Here is an 18,587-nt window from a genome sequence, read left to right as displayed (position 1 = left end):
TAAATTGTTAGCTTATTTATGAAGTATCAAGTATATACCTTTTAAAGGGGATAAAATGAGTGGACTTCTTATTTAAATCTCATTATTAAATTAAGTAGAAATTGAGGTCTATAATTGTTTAAATTTCTAGGTCCAAAATATAGAAATAACTAATTAGTGGCCAGAGAGAGGTAAGAAATATTTAAATGACTACCATGGTAAGAGAGAAATAGACCAGGGTTATGACATGACTTACTTAAGCATAAAAAAAAAACTTACCCTTAAATTACTTTTGTATCTGGGTGCTGGTGGCTCATGCCTGTAATCCTAGCTGCTTGGGAGACTGAGATATGAGGATCATGGTTCAGAACCAGCCTGGGCAAGAAAGTTCCCATGAGGCTCTTTTCTCCAAGTAACTACCCAAAAACTGAAAGTAGAGCTGTGGCTCAAAGTGGTAGAATGCTATTCTTGAGCAAAAAGAGCTCATGGACAGTGCCTAGGCCCTGAGTTCAAGCCCCATGACTAACAATTTTTTTTTTACTGAAGCATCTTAAACATAATACACCATATAACCATTTTAAGTGTGTAATTCAGTTGCATTAACTATATTCATAGTCATTTTCAAAACTTTTTATCATTCCAAACTTTAACGATTTATTTATTTATTTATTGCAGGTAAATGTTGGGTTACCTTGCATGTGTGCTGGTTTTAGGGGCTTGAGCTCAGATGTTTAAACTCTGGATGCTCTCCCTGAGCTTTTTGGCTTAAGGCTACCACAGCTCCCCTTCCAATTTTTTGGCCATTAATTGGAGATCAGAACCTCAGGGACTTTTCTTGCCAATGCTGGCTTCATACTGTGATCCCCAAGTCTCAGCCTCCTGAGTAGCTAAGATTATAGGCATGAGCCACTGACAACTGGCTTGGATTACCTTTTGAAGCTTTTCTCCTAAGGATTTATTTTGTAATTGGTTATCAGATTTTTTTCTTTTTTGGCTTACAGAAATGAAGCATTCAGAGTCTTCACTTTTCAGTTTCAGTTTCAGTTGCCTTTCTTCTTCCCTAGTGCTGCATGCTTGGTTGGAGAAGGCGCCTACTAAAGTGGAAGAGGGAGGGATGGTATGTGAGGAGCTATATAGCTCTGCTGAAATCTTCAGAGCAACTCAATTTCTCGGAGAATACAAACAGTCAGATTTTCTTGTACTTCTCAATGCACCTAAATTTAAAAACATTATATCATTAACAGTTTAGAGGAAGTTTAAGAACTTATCATCCCTTTGAACACAAAAAGGATTATTTTCACATATTTTACCCTTTGTTATGTTTGATAATTAATGTTTGTACCATAAATCATTTTTTTCTTCTAAATTTCACTTACATTTCTTCATGTTCTCAAGTCTTCATAATAATAGTCTAAGAAATTAATTCATATCACCATACTATTTTCTTAGGTTCTTAGGTTGCCCCAAGTTATAACTATTGTAAATTAGTACCTTTGGGTATATTCTTTCTATAGCTTAACTCTTCATTTTATGAAAAATGGAGAGGAAGGGAAGGAAGGAGCAAGAGAGGGAGGGAAGGAATTAAGAAGGAAGGAAAAGAGGGCTGGGAAGGTGGCTCAGTGGTAGAGCACTTGCCTTGCAAGCCTGAGGCCCTGGGTTCGATTCCTCAGCACCACATAAGCAAAAAGAAAAAAGCCGGAAGTGGCACTGTGGCTCAAGTGGTAGAGCGCTAGCCTTGAGCTGAAGAGCTGAGGGACAGCGCCCAGGCCCAGAGTTCAGGCCCCACGACCGGACCCAAAAAAAAAAAAAAAGAAGGAAGGAAAAGAGGGAGGGACAAATTTACAATGCTTACATAAATCTTGTGGCCAAGGGTTTTTGTATTTTTGATGATGGCTCAGTGGCCAAGGGTTTTTGTATTTTTGATGATGGCTCAGTGAAAATGAGTGGTAGTGTATGTTTTGAGAGCATGAGAAACATTTGATGGATGATGAATGTTTAACTTGGTTACAGGTTGTGAAAATCTTCGAGAAGCATGACCCCTTGAAGAACACACAGACAAAATATGGCTCCATCCCCCGAGATGAGGCCAGCGCTGTGCAGAACTATGTAGAACACATGCTCTTCCTGCTAATTGAAGAGCAAGCCAAGGATGTTGTGATGGGGCCAATTCTGGAATTTGTGGTCTCAGAGAACATCATGGAGAAGCTCTTCCTGTGGAGTTTGAGGCGTGAATTCACTGATGAGACTAAAATGGAGCAGCTAAAGATGTACGAAATATTAGTCATGCATCCCACCAGCCCCTGCTGCACCATAAGTCCATTCTGAAGCCCCTGATGATGCTGCTGAGCTCTTGTTCCGGAACAACCACGCCTGCTGTGGAGGCCAAGCTGGTTGTCCTGCTCAATCAGCTCTGCTCCATCCTTGCCAAAGATCCATCCATTCTGGAACTGTTTTTCCACACCAGTGAAGATCAAGGGGCCGCCAACTTCCTCATCTCTCTCCTGATCCCTCCCCTTCATTCACCGTGAGGGGACAGTAGGCCAGCAAGCTCGAGATGCTTTGCTGTTTACCATGTCTCTCTCTGCCGAGAACAGCATGTGGCCCATCACATCGTGGACAACACCTACTTCTGTCCAGTAAGTTCCTCTCCTTAGTGTTCTCCCCCCACACCCCTTTCTTCTTGTGAGCTATGAGAAATGCTTTGAAGGGAGCAGAGGTATCTAGGCCTAGAGGCTCTTTGGCGGAGCACTGGCAGTTCAAAATAAGCCACGAGGGCTGGGAAGGTGGCTCAGTGGTAGAGCGCTTGCCTTGCATGCATGAGGCCCTGGGTTCGATTTCTCAGCACCACATAAGCAAAAAGAAAAAAGCTGGAAGTGGCCCTGTGGCTCCAGTGGTAGAGCGCTAGCCTTGAGCTGAAGAGGTGAGGGATAGCGCCCAGGCCCAGAGTTCAGGCCCCACGACCGGACCCCCCCCCCCCCCCAAAAAAAAAAAAATAACCCACAAGAGGAAATTGTGTGTGCTACTGTTTCTTGATGCGTTTTTATTGGGTTGGGAATGATTTTAATTTTTCTTTTTTTTCTAAGAGCACATCCTGAGAGATTTGTAAAACTCGCACTTTAGGCTGGGAAGGTGGCTCAGTGGTAGAGCTCTTGCCTTGCATGCCTGAGGCCCTGGGTTCGATTCCCCAGCACTACATAAGCAAAAAGAAAAAAAGCCAGAAGTGGCGCTGTGGCTCAAGTGGTAGAGCACTAGCCTTGAGCTGAAGAGCTGAGGGACAGTGCCCAGACCCAGAGTTCAGGCCCCACGACTGGACCCAAAGAAAAAGAACAAAAAACAACAACTCGCACTTTGTAAATTCTTAGCTCTTGTGGTTGAGTTTGTTCCAGTGAGTCAAGGCAGGTGGTGAAAACTCACAGCTGGTTTTACAAATTAGTGTCTCAGCAAGGTAATGACCATTAGTTGTAGACCCAAAGCATTGATTTTATTTTGAAAAATGAATGCACATTTGCAGTAACAAGAATTTTCTGCTCTGTGTGTTTTTTAAGTCCAAAGTATGGTGAGCAGGATTCTTTAGAGATAGCTTGTAATCCAGGCCTAATCAAGTCCAGAAAATACTGGAAGCAATTTGAAATTCATAGGAGTTCTTAGGCCTCCGAGTGATTTTTTGATGTTTCTGCTGTCTTTGAAGAAGGGTGTAAATGACAGATTTATAGGTTTGTGCCTTCTGCTCCTGGACAACAGCTATTAATATTTTCCCAGTTCAGTGACATTTCCATTATCTGTTGTTTTTACCAACCTTCATAATATATATGGCATTATGCCTTGCAGAATAGTGCGGGACACCCTTAGTAAGTTTTGCTGGAACCGGGGAGGTAACTTGCCATAGGTAGGTTAAATTCATAGTTAAGTCTTTATGGGAAGATTTTGGCCAGTGGTGGTACGTTCCCTAGAGGATATTTAGAAATGGAAGTGGATGTGTTTGGTGGTTGTCATAGAGATGTGAGGGTCAACTGGTAGGTTGTGTGCAGGGGCCAGAGCTGACATGCTGAGTAGCAAAAGGTTACATACATTGTGATCATATTTACAGCAAGCTTTAGAACACAAAACTGTAGTGCCTGACATTTCTTGGTTACACACAGACAGACGCCCTTCCACCCACCACCCACTAAAAGTACAAAAACAAGAACAGGAATGGTATAGACTGTGTTTGGGACTATAGTTTGAAGGATGAAGGAAGATAAAGTCAGGAGTAGGAATAAGTTGTATTTGTAATATTTTATTCATTTGTTGTGATGCTTTTGCTCTGGATTAAGGCTCGGTCCTTGAGCATGCAACGCCTGAGTGCCACTACTCAGCTCCACCCCCAGTCTGTAACATTTTGTATTTTGAAAGAGTGCAGAGTGCTCTGAAGAAATTATAACAAAATGCTAAAATCTGTTCGCTATTGCCGAGGGGTTTCAGTTCTAGTGTTTTTTGTATGTTTGTCATATTCCAAAATTTAAAACTTTAATCAAATAGGGCATGCCTTTAATATTTAGCTTTCAGCTAAGTGTTATAGGCAGATTTCACTGAGTAACTGTTGCTATCTAAAAATGTGTTTGCAAACGTTGTACAGTTCATTAAAGTGGAGGAAACAAAATCACCAGCTGACCTCGTTTGCTGGAGTGGAAGAAGAGCTTCATGGTGTTAAGTTCCTCCTCAGGACAGATCCCATAATCTCATTTGTACCCAGTTTTCTAGAATTACATCTGACCACATAATTAAAATAAAAAGGCCCCTTTATGGTGCAAATAAAAGCATACTCTATTAACCCCAGCTAAGGGACACAATTGACAGAAAGTTTCTCTAATTACTATGATTGTCCAAGTCTGTTATCATCGGGCCGTTGGAAGAGTAATGAGTCTTTCAGCAAATTGGGCCTCTTTAACAAACTTCGTCCTTATGAAGTACTGTAGATGGGAAGAGGCCAGCACAGACTTTGCTGCCTCTTCTCTCTAAGTAACGATGAGTAAGGGTATCTGAGAGAACAGCCTGGAGCCAAAGATGGCTGGGGATGACATAATCTTAGGTTATTTGGTATTTTTAACCACATATGTGTAGTTATGCCCATGCCTTTTGGGACATGTTGGCGAGTTCAGGAAACAGCCCACTATACATAAATGAAGATGTGTGTGTTGAAATAAATGACCTTTAGATACACAGCTGCAGGTAGGAAGTTATTTATCCTGTATCCAAAATTTATGGCAAGTCATATCAAATGGTCTCCGGCAGGTGTTTTGCTGCTAGCTTCAGACTAAAACCATCTGCTAAAAATCTTTGTTTTTGCTAAAATTAACAAGGTGCTTAGAGTCTGCCTGGGAACATTGCTGTGTGGAAATTATTGGGCTAATATCATCACATCAATTGCTCTCTTTAATCCTTGCAACAATTCAATGAAGAAACTAAAGTTTAGAGAGTTTTCATAACTACTCATCAGTGGCAGACTCCGGCTAAAAACCAGATACTCAAACCCTGGTCTCAGTACCACCATGCTATGCTGCTGCCAAGGAAGTTCTTTGCACTTTGCCTCCTATTATCCATGAGTTTATGTATTTTCTAGGAGTGCTCTTGGGAGATGATATATTAAAAAAAAACAAAAACAAAAACATTGGGTTAATACTATTGAGAATAAATAAAATGTTTTTCAAGTTTTGTGTGGTCTGAGTGAAAAAAAAGGCCAAAATAGTGGATGAGCATTTTATTTTTAAGTAAGTCTTGAGTACATCTTTAAATTTTTTATAATTTCATTTTCAAGTTAAAATGAAATTAGAGAGGAAAAGAGTGTCTGGGGCATGGTGATATATGCTTGTAATCCCAGCTACGTAATAGGCATAGTATTATCTTGATCCATGACCAGCTATGGCAAAAATACTAGACTGGATCAGAAAATAACCTAAAAGCAAAAGCGCTGAGGTGTATCTCAAATAGTAGAGGTCTTGCCAGGCAAGTACGAGACCTTCAGTTCAAATACTGTTAAAAAATAAAAAGTAAATCTACTATGTTATCAAACTCTTGAACCTGGAAAAGTTATCTATAGACCTTTTGTTACTCTACTTTTCCCTAGTGGCCACAGCACTCTCTCCGTTCCTTAGGATAGCAATTGACCTTGCATTTATGGATGAATGAGCTATCTTCTCCATCTTCTTTTCTTCTTTTTCTCTTCTGGTACTAGGGCTTGACCTCAGAGCCTCCTATTCTCACTCTGCTTTCTTGTTCACAGTTAGTGTTCTATCATTTGAACCATCCTTTAGTCTAACATTTTGCTGGTTACTTTGAGATGGAGATTCTTGGGCATTTCTGCTCAGGCTGACTTTGAATGGCAATCCTCCAGGTCCCAGCCTCCTGAGTAGCTAGAATCACAGGGATACACTGCTAATGTCTAGCTGCTGCCTGTTCTATCCAGCACCAACTTTGCTTGTGCTTGGCCCACAGTATTTGTCTTAGAGCTATGTGCCATCAGGGTGGGTGGTTCTGAATTCAGCATATCAACCTAGGAAGGGAGGATATACAGAGCTGTAAAGATTTGGGAGCTTAAGTACTGTGGTTCACACCTGTAATCAGGAAATCAGTCAGAGACTCACCCAGGGACAGAGTTCAGTGAAACTCACCTAAACCATTTAAAAAAAAAATGTGGTCATGGTGATGTGCATCCTAGCTATGAGCAAAGTGTAAGTAAATAGGAGGATTTCAGTCGAGGCTGGCCCAGGCAGAAAGTGAGACCCTATTAAGAAAAAATGAGCAAGAGCATACAAGGCTTGGGGCAAGAGGAACATGGCTCAAGTGATAGTGAACCTGTCTAGAACATTTGAGGCTCTTGTTCCTAAGAATAGGAAATACTTTGTATTCGGCAGAGTATTTCCCCGCCATATTTCTTTGTCATTCTGAGGGGTTAGTAGAGATAAGGCAGAGCTGGGGACTCCCCCTCCTCAGCTGTCGCTCTTGCCCTGGGAGGGTCCTATTGTCTGGAAATGCTTCTTTCTGTTCCCATCCCAGCCATGCCCTTTCAAAATACTCACTTAAGAAAAGTGAATATTAGGTATGTGTTATTTTTAATTACTGTCACTGATGTATGTAATTTGAAAATTATTGTTGCTCTAATTATATTGATATACTGAATAGTTATTGCCAGTTTTTAGTCCGACAAATTAAGTCTGTCTTTATGAATTCATCTTCAAAGCCCACAGTGGTTAAGAAGGCAGGAGTATGCAGAATGAAAGCCTTTGTTCTGTGGTTAATTTAGCATGAGTTAGCAAATGTAATTGATTTAAAAAATGTGGCATCGAGATTAGACTTCTCTTCAAGGAGAACTTCTGGGGTCTGTTTGCTTTTACCAGAGGTTTCTGATTTAGCACAGGTAACTCATTTGGGTCACATCTGAAGAATTAAAGAGATTTGAGTATGTTAACAAGGAGTTAAGTGCTTTAATTATGGAGCATCTTCCTCTGGGACCACAGATGCCCTGATTGTGAAAGAGATAATGATCTTGCTTATATTTCCTGAACTTAACTTAGTACCTAGCCTGAAGACAAGTCCCCCTCCCCCCTTTTTAAAAAAAGTGAATGAACAGTGATAATTCACAGTAGAACAGAGGAACGAATGTGATCTGCTTTCCTCTAGTATTGCAATGGATGGTCAGTCCATTTCTCTCACTGCCCTTTATTCTATGCCACGGGCTCCTTTGTCATCTCCATCAGCCTTCCTGGTTCCTCCTGTGTCCCTACCTGCTTTCTCTGTGCTAAGACCTCCCACCATTACTCTGGTGGTAGAGTTAGGTGTGTTACCCCTACCTCCAGTGGGAACTGGAGGTCTTCCCTGAGATGGAGAAGACTAATGAAGTCAACTAATGAAAGCCAGAGAGATGACCACCACAGACACACAGAGAATGCTGGATGGGCATGACAAGGGAAGGGAGACGGCATTAAATCTAGAAATCATCTCCCTAAGATGAATATACCTGGACCCCATATTCCCTTAGATTTTTCTGATTTTCTCATGTCAAGGCTCCATGGCTTTTATCATACCTCACCTGTGGAAACTTCCCTCCTCTTCTTCTCTTTCTGATTTGTGTGGCTTGAGAGTGCTTTCCCCGAGCACCAAACCCATATAGCCGTCCATCAGCCTCTCCACTGGGCTCTCAGACTGCCCCTTTTATTGTGACCTAGAACTCCAGGGGTTCTAGGTTCATTTTTACCTTGCCTGTCTCTTTTCCCACCTGGGACTCTGCACTTTTTTTACTCCTAGAGGGTACCATCCTTTCTTTAAGTTTTGAACAGTCTGTTTCCTCTGCTGGTACTGTTAATCCCCTATACTCTCTTTCTGTCTCTGACTCCTGTTTATTGTTTAGTAGGTTAGGCATCACTTTTTTTGGTGTGTTTTTTTTGCTTGTCCTGGGGCTTGAACTCTGGGCCTGGGCACTGTCCTTGAGCTCCTTTTGCTCAAGGCTAATATTCTGCCACTTGAGCCACAGTGCCACTTCTGGCTTTTTCTGTGATTAATTGGAGATAAGAGTCTCACAGATTTTCCTGTCTGGTTGGCTTTGAACCAAGATCCTCAGATCTCAGACTTCTGAGTAGTTAGGATTACAGGCGTGAGCTATCAGTGCCCAGCCAGACATCACTTTTAAGGCTATTCCCACTGCCCCCTCTCTCCAAGCCTGTCTCAAGAGCTTTATGTCCACCCACATGTGTGTATTCTACTGTGTGTTCTGAACATTTACCACACTAGAGCCTTTGCCACTCATAAGACAATGAGAATGTCAGAATTTCTTTTCTGGGCCTCCCCCTTTGTGTTTTCTGGAATGTGCTCATCCTGTTTGAGCTCACCTTGGCCTCAGATCTGTGTTAGAATGTTCCCTTGTGTAGCTAACTCCCTTGTGTCCAGTCAGTGTTGTTCCCACTCCTTCTGTGTATGTATCTGCTGAATCAGGATGACTGAAGTGCTGCTAAGGCTCCCCTCCCTACTCAGGTAGGGGGGGCCCCAGATCTGTGAAATCCATGGTTTTCCTTGCAGCAAGCATTGGCATTAAGTGTTTCTCTATTAGAGGCATCATCCTTCTCTTAATGACCATACTGGCTAACTGGATAATTGAGTTATCTTTCTTAAATGGAGTAGTAAACCCCAGGAATTTGGATTATAACCAGATGTGTTGGTTGGATCGCCCTGATAGCCACTTTATGTGTGAGGCTCATGTATTTTCTCCTCTTTTTCTCCTGCTGATGCTTCTAGCTCTGTTTGAATGGAGTTACCACATCTAACTGACCTCCACTACCCAGTTCTTTCTAATCGTAAATATGCACAGATCAGCCATGACTTTAAACTCGCAAGGAATTACAAGTCTCTTTCTTATTAAGCTCTTCTGGTCCCTACTTGTCCTGGAACATCTTAACTCAAGGCTGCTTTATAGATGAGGGTATTTGCACAAAAATACGTCTCTGTGCTTGCATTCAGTGTACTGTACTTTCCCCAATTGTTTATGACTTGGTCTGTTTCTGGTAGTTCTTGGGTTCAGGGTGGGGTTTTACTCATCTTGTGTCTACCCTTCTTACTCACCCCGCCCCAGTCCAGCATGGCACCTGGCACACATGTGCCACCTCATCACTTGGTGAGGAGTCGTCCGATCCCCTGGGATGGCTCTCCCCTCCCCTCTCCCCTGGTGATGACTTCCTTCCTTCCTGCTAAGTTTCTCATGCTTTTAACTCCTCACACTCGAAGGCTAGTCTTTGGACCAGCAGTGGGTATGACTTGTGAGCTGTTGGGAAGGACTGAATGTTTCTATTTGTGAATGCAGGTGCTTGCAACTGGGCTCAGCGGGCTCTACTCTTCTCTGCCCACAAAACTGGAGGAGAAGGGTGAGGAATGGCACTGCCTTCTGAAGAACGACTGGCTGCTGCTGCCGTCCCTTGTGCAATTCATGAACTCCCTAGAGTTCTGCAATGCAGTCATTCAGGTAAACCATGCACTCCCTTTCTCCGCCTGCCCCCTGCCCCACCCTGGGGCAGCCAGGGCAGAGTTAGGATTAGCCAGCAGCAGAGCCTAGAACCTATTGTACTTGTAGATAGTTAGATCAGTTTACCAGAAGCCATCCAGTGCCCTCCGAAGAGTGAAAAAGTTTGTAGATTTCTGGGAAATTTCAGTTCAGAAAAAAAAAAACAACGGAGATGACTTTCTTTATCTTCTCTTTAAAAAGTGTTAATTCTGTTTTGATTATCCACTTAACCATCAAAAATAAGTAAGTTCAGTGTCTGACTTATTAAATAGATATTGTTAGGCTTTTAATACTCCAAATTATAACACTTTTACTTCAAGGTCTTCTAGGGATTCAACAAAGGAAAACACTTTATTTTGCTTAATGGTGCATACTACATAAAGAATATTGTTATCCCATTTGAATTGGGAAGACATTAACCATATTCTTAGCAACACGAAGTAAATTTACTTTGAAATTGGCCTGCTTTAGGGGAAAAGAAAATAGTCACTGAAATTCTGTATATTTGGCTTCGTGATTCAATTTCTACCTCCAGATTTCGTATTTTCAATAAAAATGAAATTTTACATATATTTAAGGATGTAGTGGGCTTTCATCAAAAAAATGTTTTATACAGCAAAATATACCTTAATATTGGATTTATTAAGAAATCAGTTTTATTTTATGGTGATTTTAGGGTGAAAAATGTTAGCTATAATCTATTTATCTATCAAATAAAGAAATAGCTACTGTAAGAAAGTGCACGTAATTACTTTAGTTCCCATTGCATTTTTATTGCTTAATAAATGGATTACATTTTAAATTATTTTTTCCGTTAATATTGCAGTCTATCAGCATTTTCTTATGGAAGTGGGGGAATAAAAACAATGGCAGTACTATTAGTTCCTCTCCAGGTCTACAGAGAGAGGTTAGCAGTAATTTAAGCATCTAGCCACATTCCCGAGAAATTGCTTTTTATTTTGTTGTTTAACTATTGCTTTCTTTAAAAGAAAAGTAAAGTTAATGGACATGATGAAGAACAGGGAGTTATATTTGAATATTTGAATTGAAGCCAAATAATTCTTTTTTTCTTTTGGTGGTACTAGGGTTTTAACCCAGGGCTCTCTGCTTTGTTAGCAAGTACTCCCCTACTTGAGGAATATCCAGAGCCCTTTTTGCTTTTCTTATTTTTATGGTTTTTGTTGGCCTGGGGCCAACCTGGGACCTTAATCATCTTAACCTACCCCTCCTGTGTATCTGGGACTATGGATGCAAACCATTATTCCAACTTATTGGTTAAGATGGGGTTTTGACAACTTTTCTCCTGGGGCTGTCCTCAAACTGCAATCCTCCCTAAATACTACTCTCTGCTTTAGAACATTGTTTTTTAAGAAAATGCTTTCTATATCCCTCCCAAATATCAGGAAATGTATCTTAAAACTGAGAAAATCTTTTCTGCTAGCAAATAAGTATATTTAGTTGTCAACTTTGACAATTCTTTTAAAAAATACTCAGTGATAAAGCTGGGTAGTGGTGGCTCACTTCTGTCATCCTAACTATTGAGGAGGCTGAGATCTGAGGATTGCGGTTCAGAGCCAGCCCAAGCAGGAAAGTCCATTAGACTCTTACCTCTAATGAACTACCAAAAAGCTGTGAGTGGAGCTGGCTCAAGTTGTAGAGTGCTATCCTTGGGCAAAAAGAATTTAAGGACCAGTACAAAAAAACAAATAAAAAAATTAGTAATAAGATGGGACCTAGAAAGGAAATCAGGGGCAAAAAATTATACTTCATATTAACCTTTTTATGAGTCCTTATACATGTTTGGTCTACTTACTGTCTTCTTTTTCAAACAAACTCACTATAATTAGCATTTTGCACCTGAATTTGGATCCATGCTGTTCATACTAAATAAATCTTTTGAAAAAAAAAATCATGTAGCAGTAGGAGATCTGAATTATTCTTTAATTACCAAACAAATGGCCCCAAATTAGATTTTCTCTTTGAATTCTGAATATAAAGGGAATCATTTAAGAAAGTTGGGAGGTTGTACTGAATTTTCTGTGACTTCTCGCTTTGTCCTAGGTGGCACACCCCTTGATCCAAATCAGCTTGTCAATTACATTTACAATGGATTCTTGGTACCAGTCTTGGCTCCTGTCCTCCACAAGGTCTTGATTGGCTGATGTCATCTTTTGTCTGTTCCTATTACAACTAGGGAAACTGAGGAAAGTGAGCCCAACATGACTGACTCCATGGTGGCTCTATCCTTTGATTTCATTTCTCATTCAATATTTACTTTGGGAGAAGAGTACGGAAGGCATTATTGAGAATTGAACTCAAGGCCTCTTGCTTGAGCCATATCTTCAGCCCTTTTTGCTTTAAGTTAGGGTTCTTATCTCTTTCTGCTCTGGCTGGCCTCCGAGGGTGCTTATCCTGCCTCTGCCTCCTTTGTACCTGGGGTTACAGGCATGAGCCACTGTTCCCCGTTCCCATCCGTACTTAACATATCACACATGAATTGTGAAGTTAGCCACCATGTAAGTTGGTGGTATATGGTTGGTATAGTAGAATATGGCCTTGTGAATGTCAGTAAGGCAGTCAGTGTAAAGGATACTGGCAGGGAGTCTCTGGTACCTGCTCCAGTTCCTGGGTGGGGCTGCTGGAGGTGCTCTACTAAGCTGCCCTATAGGGCAACATCTGTCTTCTGTGGATGTAGATAGGTCAGGGGAGCACAGTGCTTTGGCTTTGCCACCTCCTTAATGGACACGATTTTCTATTATGACAATCCTGTGACAGCAAAACTTAAAAGTGAAGCCAAGTGAAAGTCCCAATCAAAGGTTGGATGTCTCATTAGCACATTCTGAATTCTTGATGACTCACATCCTGGGTAATAAGTCAACTGCTGTCTTTGTCATTGTGTGCTGCTAAGACACCATGGACATAGAATGCTGATTTAAGTAGTCTCTCTCTCTCTCTCCTCTCCCTCTCTCTCCCTTCTCCCTCTCTCCCTAGTTCCCTCTCTCTCCCTCTCTCTTTTTTTCCTCTCCTTCCCTCTTTCCCTCTCTCTCTCAGTTTGACTTTTTTGCTATCTCTGGTAGGGAGAGAAGCAAGGAACACCTCTGGGTTGCTTTGGTGAAATGCTCATGTTTCTACATGCTGAGTCTCATTTTCACTGTCTAAGAGTAATCCATTCATAGCAATGCGGAAGCCACGAAGTGCGCTCTGGGAGTTGTCTAGTTTCAAGCACAGGTCTTCATGGAGGATGCTTCTTCCTCCCAGCCTTCTCCCTGTTTTATGAAAGCAGGGTCCTGGTTTTCCAAAGTAAACAGGATGCTCAGTCTGGCTAGGAGTTTTCTGTTGTATAGATTCAAGAGTTAACCTTGGATGTGGTTTAAACATCAAAACACTGGGATTCCCCAGTTATTTTAGTAGTTTCTGGGGGCAAAAAAATATCAAGTGTGTGCAATTAGATCCATTTGGAAAATGTAAGGCAAACCTTTGCATTTATCTCTGGACATGCAGAATGCATAGTGAGTATTGATTGTACTGCTTGGGGTGGGGTGAGTGTCCTGTACTAAACATCCAGTCTCTGAGTGGAGGGGCCCCCGCTAGAGGAAAGTAGCTGAGCTTCAGGATCCATTGATTGTACTGGACTTTCACTCTCTTCCCTATTGGCTCCTACATAGAACAATTATTATGATAGTGATAGCTACTGTGATTACTGTTTTTCAGGATATCTATGTTACAGTAACATACTTTAATGTTATAGATAGTAAGGACAACTCACTTTTTGTTGTTGTTGTTGTTGGTTGTGGGGCTTGAACTCTGGGCCTGGGCGCTGTCCCTCAGCTCTTCAGCGCAAGGCGAGCGCTATACAACTTGAGCTACAGCGCCACTTCCGGTTTTCTAGTGGCTTATTGGAGATAGGAGTCTCACGGTCTTTCCTGCCCTGGCTGGCTTTGAACTACAATCTTCAGATCTCAGCCTCCTGAGTAGCTAGGATTACAGGCTTGAGCCATCAGCGCCCTTCAGGACAACTCTTTTTTAACTGTTATTCTAAAGGTGAGGTAGAGAGGGGTTATAGTTACCTAAGTCAGATGAGTACATTTCTTTTTGGACAATGTCACCCATTCCCTTGTTCTCTCCCAGTTTTTCCCTCTCATCCTCACCTCCAAGTTGGATAGTTTATTTTAAACATAGTGTCTAGTGAGCACCACTGATGAATTTGTTTACCCTTGAGGACAACTCTTTTTATATATGAATAGTGCTCTGTGTATTATTTTATACATGAATAAGTTGTATAATGTTTAAGTCAGGGTAAACATACTTGGCTTCTCAAACATGTATCATTTGCTTATGTTGAAAACTTTTTATTCTTTTTTTCCCTTTTATTTGTATGTGTACCTGTACTAAGGCTTGAACTCAGAGCCTCAAAGCTAGTCTACACTTGAACTAACACCTTAACTTCTAGCTTTTTGCTGGTTAATTGGAGATAAGAGTCTTAAAGACTTTCCTGCTTGGGCTGACTTTGAACCCAGATTACTGTGTCTTAGCCTCCTGAATAGCTAGTATTACAAACATTAGCTACTAGCACTCAGCTCCTTGAAGCCTTTGACATTGAAGTACATTTCCACTTTCTTTTTTTTTTTTGTCCATATTGGGTCTTGAACTCTGGGCCTGGGCACTGTCCCTCAGCTCTTCAGCTCAAGACTAGCACTCTACCACTTGCGCCACAGCACCACTTCTGGTTTTCTGGTGGTTAATTAGAGATGAGAATCTCACAGACTTTCCTGCCCAAGCTGGCTTTGAACTACAATCCTCATATCGCAGCCTACTGAGTAGCTAGGATTACAGGCGTGAGCTACCAGGGCCTGGCTGAATTACAGAGCTATTATCTGTGGTCACGCCTCCATGCTGGAGCACTCCACAGTCCCTTGCTCTGATTTCGCTGTAGCTGAGCAGTGGGCAGCCCTGCCTGGGAAGGTTCTGAAAGGGTTCCCTGGATTTTGTGAGATGAAAAGTGTTCTGGAGATCGGTTGCACAGCAATTTGAATTGCACTGTTTGCACATTAAGCACAGTGGTGCACATGTGTAATCCTAACACTCAGAAGGCTGAGGTAGAAGTATTACAAAACTTTTTCTCAAAACAAAAACAAAAACCCACAGTGGTTAGGATGATGTGTGGTTGTATGTTGTGTGAATTTTACCATTTTTTAAAAAGGAATAGTTTGTACATTTTTCAAAGGTTGTTTAAAAAAGAAACGACAAGCTCCCTACCCCCACTCCTGCCCCCCACAAATACTAAAATATTTTGCTCACTGAATCTTCATGGAAAAACTCTGCCAGCTCCTGCTGGAGAGGCAACATTGTATTCTGTAATGTCCAAAGTGTTTGGAGGTGGCTTATGAGTGGAAGGAAGCTCCCAAAGTAGATGCAAGATGGCCTTGTGAAAGGATTGGTGAGGACTTTTGTTCCCTGTATGATCAGGTAAGAACAGGTGAGGCAGGCTGACTGACTGACTGGTGGTAGGTTGGAAGACTGTCTAGGTGTGTTGATAGGGTTCTGGGCTGGATGGGAGACCAGTGGATGGCTGACAGTAGCAGCCAAAAATGGTTCCAGTACTTGTCTCAACTCTCGGATGAGAAAGAAGCTTGGAAGGTGTTTGGAGGGTTAAGAGGGTTGTGGAAATCATACCCTGGCTCAGTCATGCTGTTTCAAAGTACCTGTGTTGATTTCAGTGCTGTGGGCTGCTTTGGCTCCTTTCTTTAGAGTTGTTAGGAAAGCGGGCAGAAGTTTGGGGAGTCTGTGGTAGGCAGAAGCACTGGGAGGCGCTTGATGGGTGGAGGGGAGGGTTTTCATACACATCTTTCTTCAAGCATCTCAAAGCCATAGAGGTGTCTACTGTGACCTCAGAGAGAGCCTGTGTCTCTGAGGTTTTTGCAAGAGCAGCAAGCTGTGTCTCACTTGGCAAATTATTCCATGCAAGTGTGACTGGAAAAACAGAAGCAAAAAAAAAAATCTATCAGAAAGCCTTATTTTTCCACTCTCTCCTGTGTGCTGAAACCGTGCTTGAACAACATACACATGAAGAATAATTCCAGACATTTCCTTAAGGGCATGTGTGTTGGATTCGTACAAGCTACCATGGAACCCATTTGTTGTACAGCCTTGTGTATTCCAAACACACGCATACATTTTCATGATCTGCACCCTGTGGGCCCAGTACTTCATGGCTTATTGACTTAAGTTGATGGATGGAGGATTTGGGGGCACTTGAGAAGGAACGTTGGACATTTTGAGAGGCTGGGTGCAGCCAGTTGTCCGCTTGCCATCAGTGTATATGCAGGTGGGCAGGCCAGGACGCCTTTGCAGCCAGGTTTGGTTTTCACTGGCAATGCATGTTTTGGATTTTTATGTCCAGTGCAAATCATGAGTGAAGATTTTAAGAGCAATTAAGAAGCATCTTCACATTATCACTATTATAAAATATTAATGGCCCAGAGTTCAAGTCCCACGACCGACAAAAAAAAAAAAAGAATAAAATATTAATGGTCCACAATTGAGCACTGAGGTTACAGCCATGGTGAGACATGAGCAGAGTGGCCTCAGCGCCAGCCTCTGAGCCCTCTCTCCTTCCCTACTCAAGCGTCTCTGGTCTGGGAGTTGGAAGTGAGGGTTAGGGATAGAAGGAGGGGAGGGACCTTCTTCCTGCTGGTTCTTTTTGCAGACTTCCTTTTGCAGTTTTGGATGTGTGCCACGTCCCTGCTGCCATCTGGGTCACTTTTTGATGCAAAACACTTTGATGATACGGATCTGGTTTCCAACCATGTTCACTGACAAAGTTGTTCCTTTCTGTGGGAAATGCAGAGAACACTAGAATCCAAAGTATAGAATTTGGGGTGGCATCTGAGCTTTGGAATTTGGAGATTTTTATTTTATTTTTTTTTTAATTTTATTTTATTTTATTTGAGAACATACTGTACAGAGGGGTTACAATTACATGGGCAGGATAATGCATACATTTCTTACCAAGCATTGCAGCCTCCTCCTTTGTTTACCCTTCACCTCCCTTCCCAGCCTCCCTCCTCCCCCCCACCCAATCATACCCCCCTCCCCCCCCACACCGACATTGTAAAGCTGGTTTTGACATGACATTTTGTACTTCTCATTGTTGCAACAGGTACACCTGAATCCTTAAACGACTTGTTTGTCCCCGTCTCCTCCACATGTTATACTGACATCAAATATAGTGAAAGCGGGGGTTACACTGTGGGGGAGGGACATACAAAGCAACAAAGAAATAATCTTATAAATGCGTTAGAAACACATGTATGAAAGAAACAAAAACATTAAAATACATATTTGAGGGTTCGTTTTCCTAACATCACATTCTCTGACTTTTTCCGCTTGACTCATACATATGCTAGATATTGCAAATAAGGGAAACCATGGGACCTATGTTTCTTTGGGCCTGGCTTACTTCACTTAATATAATTTTTTCCAAGCCTTTCCATTTCCTAACAAATGGGGAAATGTCATTCTTTCTGATAGAGGCATAGAATTCCATTGTGTATATATACCACATTTTCTTGATCCATTCATCTACTGAGGGGCATCTGGGTTGGTTCCATATCTTAGCTATGGTAAAGAATGCTGCAATAAACATAGTTGTGCTGGTAGCTTTAGTGTGGTCTTGTTTGTAAACATTAGGGTAAATGCCCAAAAGTGGGATTGCTGGGTCATAGGGGAGTTCTATGTGAAGTCTTTTGAGGAACCTCCATACTGCTTTCCAAAGTGGTTGAACAAGTTTACATTCCCACCAACAATGAAGTAAGGTTCCTTTCTGTCCACATCCCCTCCAGCATCTGTTGTTGTTAGAGTTCTTGATTTTTGCTGTTCTAACTGGAGTGAGGTGATATCTCAATGTTGTTTTGATTTGCATTTCTTTTATGGCTAGGGATGTTGAACATTTCTTCATGTGTCTATTGGCCATCCTTCTTTCTTCTTCAGAGAAGCTTCTCTTTAAGTCTTTGGCCCACTTACTTATTGGGCAGTTGTTTCTTTGAGGATTTGTTGTTGGGTGGTTTAATTTTTTGAGTTCCAAGTATATTTTAGATATGAGACCCTTGTCCGTTGTATGGCTAGTGAAGATCTTCTCCCAATCCGTGGGCTTTCTATTGATCTTGCTAGCTATGTCATTTGCCCTGCAGAAGCTCTGCAACCTTATGCAGTCCCATTTGTCCAACCTTTCTTTGATTTGTTGTGTTTCTGGGAGGAATATCAATACCAAATTTCAAACTCTACTATAAAGCCATAGTAATCAAAACAGCTTGGTATTGGCATAAGAACAGACCTCAGGACCAATGGAATAGAATTGAAAACCCAGAAATGAACCTACAGACCTATAGCCATCTAATCTTCGATAAGGGAGCTAAAACAATAGAATGGAAGACAGACAGCCTCTTCAGTAAATGGTGCTGGCAAAACTGGTTAACTACATGTAGAAAACTAAAGCTAGATCCTTATATATCACCCTGCACCCGAATCAACTCCAAATGGATCAAAGACCTTGAACTCAAAGCAGACACTCTGAAAACATTACAGG

The 18,587-nt window shown here is 41.7% G+C and overlaps 1 pseudogene; it reads left to right on the top strand.

Moving 5' to 3' along the window:
• LOC122120728 overlaps positions 1–18,587 on the top strand; it is a 118,484-nt pseudogene that overhangs the window by 82,013 nt on the left and 17,884 nt on the right.

The sequence above is a fragment of the Dipodomys spectabilis genome, unplaced genomic scaffold (assembly GCF_019054845.1).
Source record: "Dipodomys spectabilis isolate Male_0828 unplaced genomic scaffold, ASM1905484v1 ptg000178l, whole genome shotgun sequence".
Classification (NCBI taxonomy): Eukaryota; Metazoa; Chordata; class Mammalia; order Rodentia; family Heteromyidae; genus Dipodomys; species Dipodomys spectabilis.
Note: the sequence above shows the minus strand (reverse complement) of the source record. Positions and strands in the feature narration are given on the sequence as shown.